A 12,549-nucleotide genomic window follows, 5' to 3' on the forward strand; every position below is an offset into this window, starting at 1 on the left:
GCACCTGCTTGAGTACCTCCATAGCAAGCTGCTTGTTCTGGGGGCACTCAGCAGGAAGGAGGGGCCAGGAGCACTGGCGGGGGACCTGAGAAGAGGGAGATCGGGGCTGCACAGAGCAGGTAAGTGTAACAAATTTAGATTTTTTTGTTATTTTTTTAAATTATATCACTTGAAGTGCAGGCCCATTTTAAATGGACATGTGTTGCTGGTATGGGGTGAACTGACAGCTGGAGAAGAGGTGAAGAACCAGGTCTATTTACTGACTTACTAGAATCAGAAACAGAAACAAATATTATCATTTTGCAATAAAAATAATAAAAAAAATGAAATGCAGATGCACCTTCTCACAATAAAAGACATCACATACCTCACATAAAAAAGCTATCTTCATAAAAACAACACATACATCACATAATACTGCACATCTATCTCTAAAATGCCTCTAGCATTCAAAAACTGTGTGATCCATGGAAAGAAGCTGTTTAGCAGCCTGGTGGTATGAGAGAAAATACTCCTAAATTGCTTGACAGGAGACAACACCATAAACAAGGCATTCACAGCATGGGAGATATCGTTCAGAATATTTTTAGTTCTCCTAAGATACCTCCCCTCCCCCACATCTTCAGTAGTTGTTAAGTATGCCCCTTGAATAATCTTCTGCACTGTTTTCATCACCCTCTATAAGGCATTTCTGTCATGGATCATGTACATCCCTTGCCACAGAGAGATGTGATACTTCTGAACGCTCTCAATGGAAGGCTAATAGAAGCTGAGGAAGGCTCACTAAGAAAAGACTGCCTTCCGCAGTTTCCTCAGGAAGTACGATTTCTGATGAGCCTTGCCCACCATTCAGGATATGTGCCCTGTCCATGACAGATCCTCCCCAATTACTTTTCCCACAAAACAGAAGTCCTGTACCCTCTTAACCACCGCCCCATCAATCACAACTGGCTCATAACTAGTCTCTCTACAGTACTTCTAAAATCTACAATTATTTCCTGTGTCTTATCCACAATAAGTTCTAATTTAGTGTCTCTGTACAAGCCCACTAGGTTTCCTATATCCTGCAGATATGCAGCCTCTTCGGCATCCCTTATTCTCCCAACTAATGTGATGTCATCTGCAAATTTTAGAACAGAGTTCACCTAAGTGTCGACATCATCGATGAGTAGCAACTACCAACCCTTACCCTCTGCTGCCTATTGGCGAGGAAATCCAAATTCCAGTTAAAAAGGTTGGGCTTAACCCAAGCGAAATTAACTAAGCAACAAGTTTTATTGGTAAGATGGTATTAAACGTTGAACTGAAATCAATAAAAAGCAAATATAAGCAAACAGCTTAACTGTTTTTACCTTCCAGTAAATTTCAGGGAAGCATGTAACATGGACTTTATAGGCATGTAACTTCACAACCAATATTTGTAAAAATAGTATCTTTATTACAATTTTAATGGTTAAAACCAAAGATAAAGATGTATACAGTTATCCATAACAATTAATAGCTCATCATTACATGTCACAATAAACACCAGATCATAATGAAATCAGAAAATTACATTGGAAAGGGTTACCCCCATATGTAAAAAAAACATTGGATCATATATGCCACATAGGGCTACCATTTTACCTTCCAAATGGATCAGTACAGAATGTAAGGCTAGGGCAATAGCATCTTCTATGGATTAGTTAGCTCCAAAAGGAATATGGTAGCTATCCAACCCTATCCAACCCTACCCTATCCAACCCAGGATAAACTTTTTAATTACACAACAGAACATTAAAAAAATATTATTTTTACAAACGTACAAGTATAAAGGAGTTGATTAGGATCTGTCAGCAAAGATACACAAAGGATACTCATTTCATATAGTATTTAACTATTTTTGCATCTCCTATGTACACTAATGCATATGGATATGAGAAAAGATACATGTTCTTGAGTCTGAGAACACGTATCCATTTGATCATGGCATGGCATGGCATATATGCAGTTATCAGGTTATACTCCTGTTCAGGTGCAAAGACACAGGTCTGTTAGATAATGGTATTGGACAATGATGGCACAAATATTTTACAATTACCATTACAAAATGTCTATCTGACCTTACCCATAGCTTAAATTGTCCATTATTAGAAAAAGATTATCATCCAGCTTGACTCATTATTAGATCTGAAAATGTTCCATGTGAATTCTGCAATTTCTGCAGACTGATCGAATGTTAATAGAGGATCCATTGTGATTTGTTTTTTTCATCCAATAATGATTACATTTCCTTAATTGTAAAACCTAATTGAATGATCTTTAGTTTACCAAAACACTGTGTAAGCAATTGCCATTTTTTTTTATTAAAATACTTGTTTTCACCTTTTAAATCTTTGTCTTGCATTTCTTGCAAGGGATTTCTGATGGTTACTACAGTGAACCAACCCAGTGTAATATGTGCTGAAATGACCAAATGTAATCTCCTTCTGAAGCCTATGTAATAGAGTGACAATGCAGAAGCATATTTGAGAGACAGGGACAGAGCATTGCAACCCTACAACAGAACTCATCTGAACAAGAACCTTCATAGCAGAATCACCAGGTATTATTTTTCTGAAAACTGCATAAATGTTGGAAATTTCTTTTGAAATTACATTAACACAGTATAACCTATATGATATGTGTAACAAATCCACCACTGCCCCCTACCGCTCCTAATACTTATTTGACCCCATTCCGATCCAGTGATGTGTACGAGAGCCAAAGCCAAAGTAGATTGGTCACAGTAGGAGCCATTGGTTCCTGCTGCTGTCAATCAAATGTTGTGACAAGGGAGTGTGGGACGGGGTTGAGCAATCCGGTCTGTGTCAATAGATGCAGGCAGGGTGACTCAGGAGAGCTGCTTTCTGTGGGGGCATTTAATGAAGGAGGCAGGAGCACCATTGTAAGTATGACCAGAAACCAAAATCAGGTAAGTATATTTATGATTTTATTAGAAAAAAAGGAACCTTTAATATCACTTTAAGTAATACAAGAGTGCATATTTATGGACATTTTTTTCCTAAAAGTACCTTTTGGAAATCAGATTGTACTTGCATATCCACCTGCCCTTCCAATATCTATAGCTTAAATATTGGCCGATTTCTGCTGGACTGGCTGAAATTCCAGCTGCAGGTGACTCTGTTAGCATTGCCTAGCTCAGTGATGGCGAACCTTTTTGAGCCCGAGTGCCCAAAACTGCAACACAAACCAACTTTTTTATTTCAAAGTGCCAACACTGCAATTAACCACTTGCCTACCTGGACGCACTGACAGATGGCACTGATCCGTGGCACTGCTGGGCATCATTGATGGGTGGCACTGATGGGCAGCACTGATGGGCGACACTGCTGGGCACTGACAGGTGGCACTGCTGGGCAGCACTGACAGGTGGCACTGCTGGGCAGCGCTGACAGGCGACACTGCTGGGCACTGATGGGTGACACTGCTGGGCACTGATGGATGACACTGCTGGGCATCATTGATGGGTGGCACTGATGGGCAGCACTGATGGGCAGCACTGATGGGCGACACTGCTGGGCACTGACAGGTGGCACTGCTGGGCAGCACTGACAGGTGGCACTGCTGGGCATCACTGACAGGCGACACTGCTGGGCACTGATGGGTGACACTGCTGGGCACTGATGGATGGCACTGCTGGGCATCATTGATGGGTGGCACTGATGGGCAGCACTGATGGGCGATACTGCTGGGCACTGACATGTGGCACTGCTGGGCAGCACTGACAGGCGACACTGCTGGGCACTGATGGATGGCACTGCTGGGCATCATTGATGGATGGCACTGATGGGCAGCACTGATGGGCGACACTGCTGGGCACTGACAGGCGACACTGCTGGGCACTGATGGATGACACTGCAAGCAATCTCACCTCTGGCAGCGTCGGTGTGGCTTCCAACCCAGCAGCTCATTCCCATCCACGCTGAACACGTTGCCCCTGGCCCCGGAGCAGTGTGGGAGCAGTGTGGGAGCCTCTTCCTCTCTTCCGCGCCCATCCCCGGGTACATCACCCCTGGTGCCAGAGCCGCATTGGAGCCGTTTCCTCTCGTCCACGCCCACCCTGGCCCCAGAGACATGTGGGAATTGTATTTTGATGGGGATCCAGTGTGGACGAGATCTGGATGGCCGGTCCATGCGCGCTCATCATCCTCTTCTTCCTGGCGTGCCCACTGAGATGGCTCTGCGTGCCAGCTCTGGCACGCGTGCCATAGGTTCGCCATCACTGGCCTAGCTTAACAGACTTTGACTGGGTGGAAAATTGTTGGCCAACCAGTGACTGCATCCATACAGATTTGGTGAAATGAATGATTTCCCTCGTTCAGTCCATGGGCCTGAAAAAGAGAAATCTAAATGTGTATGACAAGTCTGGTTTTCAGAACACATGCTCAATTTTATTTCAAATGTCATCAAATTTCATAAAAGTTTACACTTCATTTTATTGTAACTTTCAGACTGTAGTTTGAGAGCGGTAAACAAGATGAGAAATGTAAAAATCACCAGTTAAAATTCAGCCAGAAGAAAATGTTGTAAAATGGACTGGGAGCTTTGTAGATCAAAATAATTCTGTGTTACATGGAACAGAGATATTTATGTATTTACCACAAAAGAAGAAAAAGTAGACTTTCAATTAATACCAGACTAGCTGGCTGCATTATTTAATGCTGAGGCCAGATACTATGGCAAACTGTGAATACAACAGCTCGTATTGTTCTACCCTTTTGAGTATAGCAGTGATATAGACTTACACATTCCTAAATGTAAAATAAAAGAAAACTAAAGAATTTTTTTTACTTAATATTAAATATATTATATATTTTCTTTCTTGGTAGCTATAACACACATCTTCTGTGTGTTATAGCTACCAATATGTAAATGATAAAAAAGACACACCACATGTTAACAAACACAACAACAAAAACATACAAGATCTTTTATTGTATGCAAAGATACAAAAAGAAAAAATATGGGTCTGAGTTTTAGACCTGCTTCACACACATATATGCAAATTGGATGCATTTTGAACTATATCTGATTAGCATGACATGTGAACCAAAAGCCTTTTCTATGTGGCCCTGTGTGGGCCGGTCGCAGCGCGATTTGTAAAAGTGTCCTGTCCCATTTTCAGTTCAGGTGCAATTTCCAGTGTCATACATTTTAGCAATATGCACTGGATTCGCACCTGAACTGCTAAATGAAATAGCACCGGACTCATTTACCAATAGCACTGCAAACCAGACCTGCACTTACAGTATGTGAACCCAGGCTAAAAGGAATCTTATAAAATATGTGTTTTATTTTACCATTTTCAGTTTAAACGGTAAATTAGGAATCATTATGAAGTATTTTATTTTTCTACTTACTATGAAGGTGCTGGCAGGTTTGCTGTCAGAGCCCATCATTTTCTGAAACTCCTTTCTTGGTGAAGTATATATGTGACATCTTTGAGATAGGATAGCATATCACCGTGTTATACAGTATGTATATACAGTATAAAGCTGGACAAAGATAATGTACCCACAGACATGATGATCAGATAATTACCACCAGACCAAAAATTCTCAGAAGAACAGATGGTCTGTCGCACCAGACTTTTTTTGAACAATCACAACTGTTTGCTCCTTAAAACTTTCGGTGCTAGGTCCGTACATCATACAAACCTGACAGCGGAAGGGGGGGGTTACACACACTCCTGGTGGCTGTAGCCTCTGTGATTGTGTGCATTTCTGAAAATTAGACTCCTGCCTATCAGATGGAAGCAATTTGGTGGCTGTGCTGCCTCCCGATTGCTTTCACACACCCCCTGGTAATGATGCCCCCCGTGCATGCCCCCGCTATGTATCCTGGGCTCCACTTGCCCATCTATGGGTCTGGGCCCAGCATAGCGGTCCGCTCTCCTCCCCTTTTTGTTTCTGACTCGGAAACAATGTGTAAAATGTTAGATCTTGTTCCCCATGTCAGTGTCCCTGGCCAGGAAAGAATCGAATGCCATGCACTCTGCACAGCATTAGATTCAGTGGAGCATAAGCAGGCCCAGACTGGCTATAGGGCACACCGGGCATTTTCCCCTGGGGTCACTGATGAGCACTCTCATAGTTCATTCACAAGCCCTGCAGCTTGTAAACAGTCAGCTCATATGGAGGCACGGGCTGAAAACTGCAGGACTTGTCTGCAAGAGTCTAGCATTGCTCTCCAGATCTAATGATTATGGGTGCAATACTTTCCAGGCTCCTTAGGGAAAAAAAATATAAGTGCACACTATTTTTTCCTGCAAAAATAAGTGCATTTTTTTTGTTTTTTCCTAAAAGGCAAACTTATCCTTTAAAGATGATGTCATTAGTCTTCAGCTGTACCTCATTGTCCAGTCAACAATGTGGGGGTGGAGATAGGACACCACTATATCTCTTCCACACATTTATGAAAGAAAAAGTAGTGTCTGCTGTGTGGCTCTGATGCATGATATATATTTCAAAACTGGATGGACAACTACTTTTGTAGATAAAACAACTAGCTTACATTTAATCTGTGTATTTGGTAGTTTGCCTAGAGCAGGGGTCTCCAAACTATGACAACAATAAAACACAAACAGGCCACCCAGAATGACACGTATAGCTGGTGTCATTGACTTATCTCCGACTCACTTGTATAAGTGTGGATCCATAAACCCAAAAGGTACATACTAAGCAAAATGGTAGTGTGACAAGAACACCCCTACCTGGAAAAAGAAGGTTACTAGGTGATCCACGCGGAGTAATATAAATTCAAAAATATTCCAAACAATACTTTATTTGATCACATAGATCATAAGGAGGTTAAACATGAGCACGGTGTACATATGAAAAAATAAATAAAATCATGTTAAAAAGCACTAGGCGTCTTCAGTTTCGGGTCATCTTAGCAAATAGAGTACCATAAGGCAGAGTTATATAGTGGTGATGTAGTTATCCTGGGTTTCCATGGGTTTTCATCTAGTATTCAAATGAACCATGTATTCAGCAGATGTGTTCCCAATATATGTCAGGTATCTCCTGGTATGAAACAGCTGGAACACAGAAATACATAGTATATATATATAGAAGTATGAAAACCAAAAAACCAAAACACATCCAAAGTTCACCAGACCTCCCTCTACAGTAGTCAATGGATACTACTATTACCTTCTCAATAGTGAAATTAACAGGCCAACTTCTCAAATGTAGGGACTTCCTGGATAGCCACCCCAAGTGAAACAGGGTCCACAGTACCAAATGATTCTGAGGATATATATAGAAGAAAAATAATGATACATATAAAAATCGTGGGCATCAGGTTACCCTGAAAACAGGACACACATAAAGTGGGTATATTACCATAAATGAAGATCAAGAAGACTTCTGTCGACTTGAAATAAGATCAGGTCCTTGATGCTTTTTCCAAGATACATGTGGGGGTGGGAAGCCAGGTAGTCACAATACATGGATTCCAAACACATAAACTGTGTATATAGCGTATAGCAGGCTATGCAGGCCTGAGTTTTTAGACCCAATATAGGGTTTCCAAAAATTACTCAAAATGAGAAGATTATTGCTCCATATACTATGTATATAGCATGTAACAGGCTATACAGGCCTGAGTATTTATACCCAATAAAGGGTTTCCAAAAATTACTCAAAGTGAGAGGGTTATTGCGGTTTCATGAGGATATGGCTATGTCACAGCACAAACCCTGGATAGGATAGCGTATATATATATATATGTAGATCGTCCTCAAAAGAGGATTTACAAAAAATTCCCCGAGTACACAGGGTAATTTAGGCCCATATAGCATGCCCTTTTAATACCATAAATGCTCTATAAATCTCAACAGCCGTAAGCTGAAATAACTTGCCACCGGTGGAAGATAAATTTCCCTGAAAGATTGCCGTTTGCGAACCGCTGCAATAGTAGCCTTATGGTAGTATTCAGAGGGTCAATGGCCTTCCTAGCAGAGAGCTGTGACACCGCCGTTCCTTCCCGCCTCGTGGGCGCCGCACCCAGTGAAGACGCCGAGCGTAGTGACGTCAATACGTTGACGCGTTTCGTCCGCCAATCACCGCAGACTTCGTCAGAACTGGGAGGGGACTTCAGTACTTCGCCTTATATGGTGCTCTAATTGCATACCAAAGAGTCTCCACCTCGCCATCTTGTGTTGAAAGAGTATCACTACATTGGAATGATCCAAAGTGAATTAAAACACATATATAAATTTAAATTTAAAATGGTTGCTGGATATAGAAGGAAGGAGCCTAAATGTTAACAGTCAGATCAACTTCAAAAAAAGGAATTAATGATAAAGAGGAGATCAATATTAGCACAATACTTATTCTAAAGAGGAGAACATCAAGACCAAATCCCGTTATCTCAGCTTCAATATCAATCCAATTATTATAAAGATTTTGTTTTTATTATCTAAAGGAAATAGGATCAAGTACAGGGTTAGGTTCATATTTTGTCCAAATATGTCCATATTCAATTCACATAAAAGATACCACAGTATAGATTATAGCTTGGGATATATAGGGGGTTCCAAAAGACTCATTTCAAAAAAACCCCAAAGTTAAGTTCTGTATTGAGTTCGTATGGGGCAAGTGCTCCCAGGGTATAGATCCAGAATTTTTCCTTTTGTAGGAGGACTTTATCAAAGTCACCCCGACGAGCTGAAATATTTAACAGAAAGATCCCTTTTACTTTTAGACCATCTGTTTTGCCCCCATGAACTTCTTTGAAGTGTTGAGCCAATGGATTTTCTTTTTCTCCCTTTCTAACATTTCTATTTTTATTTCTGATATCTCTCAGATGTTCACCAATCCTCGTCCTAAGGTTTCTTTTAGTTTTACCTATATACATCTTCTTGCAAGGACATTCTATCATGTACACTATTTTGCTACTTGAGCAATTGATGAAGCTTCGTATTTGGAATATCTTAGAGTTATCATTATTAAAGAACTGATTAGACTTATGCACAAATGGACAAATCTGACAATGGCCACGGGGGAACATTCCATATACCCCAGTTCTCCTCGTTAACCAGTTTCTTTGTGGTGCCCTCTGGAATTCTGATTGTACTAGTATATCATTTAGATTCCGAGTTCGTTTTGCTACCATTTGGGGGCTCTCTCCTACTACTTTGGCTATCTGCGGATTTTGAGTTAATAAGTACCAATGGCAGTCCAGGGCCTTCTTAACCTCACCCCATTTTTGGAAACCCTATATTGGGTCTAAAAACTCAGGCCTGCATAGCCTGCTATACGCTATATACACAGTTTATGTGTTTGGAATCCATGTATTGTGACTACCTGGCTTCCCACCCCCACATGTATCTTGGAAAAAGCATCAAGGACCTGATCTTATTTCAAGTCGACAGAAGTCTTCTTGATCTTCATTTATGGTAATATACCCACTTTATGTGTGTCCTGTTTTCAGGGTAACCTGATGCCCACGATTTTTATATGTATCATTATTTTTCTTCTATATATATCCTCAGAATCATTTGGTACTGTGGACCCTGTTTCACTTGGGGTGGCTATCCAGGAAGTCCCTACATTTGAGAAGTTGGCCTGTTAATTTCACTATTGAGAAGGTAATAGTAGTATCCATTGACTACTGTAGAGGGAGGTCTGGTGAACTTTGGATGTGTTTTGGTTTTTTGGTTTTCATACTTCTATATATATACTATGTATTTCTGTGTTCCAGCTGTTTCATACCAGGAGATACCTGACATATATTGGGAACACATCTGCTGAATACATGGTTCATTTGAATACTAGATGAAAACCCATGGAAACCCAGGATAACTACATCACCACTATATAACTCTGCCTTATGGTACTCTATTTGCTAAGATGACCCGAAACTGAAGACGCCTAGTGCTTTTTAACATGATTTTATTTATTTTTTCATATGTACACCGTGCTCATGTTTAACCTCCTTATGATCTATGTGATCAAATAAAGTATTGTTTGGAATATTTTTGAATTTATATTACTCCGCGTGGATCACCTAGTAACCTTCTTTTTCCAGGTAGGGGTGTTCTTGTCACACTACCATTTTGCTTAGTAGTCTCCAAACTATGGCCCTCCAGCTGTTGAAGTACTACAAGTCCCATCATGCATCTGCCTCCAGGAGTCTTGCTTGTGGCTGTCAGCATTTTGCAAGGCATCATGGGACTTGCAGCTCCTGGAGGGCCATAGTTTGAAGACCCCTGCTCTAGAGGTTAAAATTAGAAAAGATCAAGGCTGTACTTAATTTTTGTTTTTAGGTTTTAAGGCTCATTTACATCTATCCATTGTGGTGCATTGTAATAACACATTATAAATCTGTAAGTATGCTGCAGTGCCATTTATTGTATGTTCAGTAGCACCCCAATTGGACAAAAGCAACACACCCCTGATGCTTATTCATTGTAGCCCCTTACACATGCTGGCGCAATGCCATACATTGTGGTGCAGTGGAATGCTTCAGAATATTTGGTGCATGTCTATTTTTGGTCCATTTTGGTGCTATGGCATTTGAATAAATGGGCTGCAAAGTGCACAGTATTGCGTATTTCCTTGTGTATGCTAGTGCACCCCCAATGGACCACATAGGTGTGATTGGATTCTTAATTTATTTTGGAAGTACCATGTTTTAAGCCTACACTAGTTTTGTGTGCCTCTATAATGTTAGTCTGTGATTACAGCATGGCTAGTAGATTAGTCCTGGCAGAACTAGGTATGATAATCTTAACTGTTCTTCAGCATCTTATAACATCATTATAACAACAAATGATTTCACAGTTAATCTCCCATACAGCTATTTAATAATACAAAGTATATGCCCCAAAAGTAGAGGTAAACATCACCAAATAATACAGAACAAGGATATAGAATAATGGGTACCAAACAACTTCATTCCAAATTTTCCCTAAAGGATACTCTGAATGGTATGGACGCAAAGGATTATAGACCACCATGCTAAAGTGAGCAGGTTTTTGCGTATAAAAGATTTATTGCTGGAAGTAAATGTTCCCAACAATCAGTTGTATGCAGATCAGCAAAATGCGCTACCACAGTAATTTTCAGAATTCTAGCAGATTTGATGTTGGCATTCTGTTTATTTCTTATGGAGTACTGCTATTCTTTAATTTGTAGCACCCCACATTTAAACTGAATGTATATCTTTTTTTTTCAATATAACCGTAAAGATTGCTTCATAAGCTCTTCCAAATGGATGAGACACAATCATGTCTAGTAACACATGTGGCAGCGTTTAAACAGGTCCCTCACCATCATTAGATAAAGAATTTAGAACATAATATTCATAACATATTTAGTTCAGATGCTGACGTTCCAAGTTTGTTCATCATTCAAGATAATTAAAAATCACAAGAAATTGATGTCTGTTTAGTGATGGAAAATGAAGAGATGTGGATTATATTTAGACTAACTAGTGGATTTCTACTATTATCATATAAAACAGGAGGATTAGTTTGTTAGCACTAGGAAAAAAATAGACATTATCATAAATTCTGTTAAATAGACCAAGACATGGCCATAGCTATTTGTGAAGCTCTTGTTAACAGTGTAAATGGTGATAGGTGCCACCAATGCCATTGAGGAGTATCCAATCCATAGGCTTTATTGTATGAGACAAAACCACATTCTAAGAACATTAGCATACTTCTGTTCATTCTATTAGAATGAATTATGTGCAGTTATGAAGGAAGGGCTAGTCAGAGAATTTAGAGTATTAAAATAAGTGACATATTGATGAAGCTGTGGTATGCTTGTTTGTGTCATCTGGAGTATACACTCAGCGGCCACTTTATTAGGTACACCTGTTCAATTACTTGGTAGCACAAATTGCTAATCAGCCAACCACATGGCAGCAACTCAATGCATTTAGGCATGTAGAAGTGGTGACTAGAGATGAGCGAATTATTCAAAAATTCGATTCGGCTGATTCGCCGAATTCGCGGAATAAATTCGATTCGAGGCGAATATATTCGCTGCGAATTTAACGTGTAAAAAGGGTGTTTCTAGGCTTCAGAGAGCCTTTATATTAGTGCAGAACACTGTACCTTTAATTTAAATGCCCTTGGAGTCTGCTGGGGAAGAGAAATAATACTGTCAGTCAGTATGACATGCAGATGAGTGCCGTCGATCTTAGAATCACCGCACACTTCACTCATTTGGGCAGTCACGGGGCCAAAACCAGAGTGTGGAGCCACAGTGTGGCGGTAGAGGCAGCAGCAATGGGAGGCCATACAGCACCCTATGACAAAATGGAACCCACCAGCAGTGTGAGGAGACCTGAAAGTGGCACATGGCAGAGTGTGGCGATCGAGACAGCAGCAATGGGAGGCCGTACAGGGACCCATGACACACTCTGGACCTGGCAGCAGCATGAGGAGGCGGTACAGGGGCCCATGACAGATTACGGGCCTGGCAGCAGCATGAGGAGTCGGTACGGGGGCCCATGGCAGATTACGGGCCTGGCAGCAGCAATGGGAGG

The 12,549-nt window shown here is 40.7% G+C and overlaps 2 long non-coding RNA genes across 2 annotated transcripts; one reads left to right on the plus strand and one right to left on the minus strand.

Annotated features, from left to right (window-relative positions):
* Positions 1-6,807: 6,807 nt before the first annotated feature.
* LOC149455335 (uncharacterized) lies at positions 6,808-7,406 on the minus strand. Its single transcript, XR_016314072.1, has 2 exons — positions 7,197-7,406; positions 6,808-7,081 (listed from the first exon to the last, which is right to left on the minus strand). It is a non-coding gene; the product is annotated as an uncharacterized LOC149455335 (long non-coding RNA).
* Positions 7,407-9,427: 2,021 nt separating this feature from the next.
* LOC149455336 (uncharacterized) lies at positions 9,428-10,024 on the plus strand. Its single transcript, XR_016314073.1, has 2 exons — positions 9,428-9,637; positions 9,751-10,024. It is a non-coding gene; the product is annotated as an uncharacterized LOC149455336 (long non-coding RNA).
* The last annotated feature ends 2,525 nt before the right edge of the window (positions 10,025-12,549 follow it).

Source organism: Staurois parvus, unplaced genomic scaffold (assembly GCF_062004578.1).
Source record: "Staurois parvus isolate SC_StPar_1 unplaced genomic scaffold, SC_StPar_1.0 ptg000397l, whole genome shotgun sequence".
In the NCBI taxonomy this organism is placed as follows: Eukaryota; Metazoa; Chordata; class Amphibia; order Anura; family Ranidae; genus Staurois; species Staurois parvus.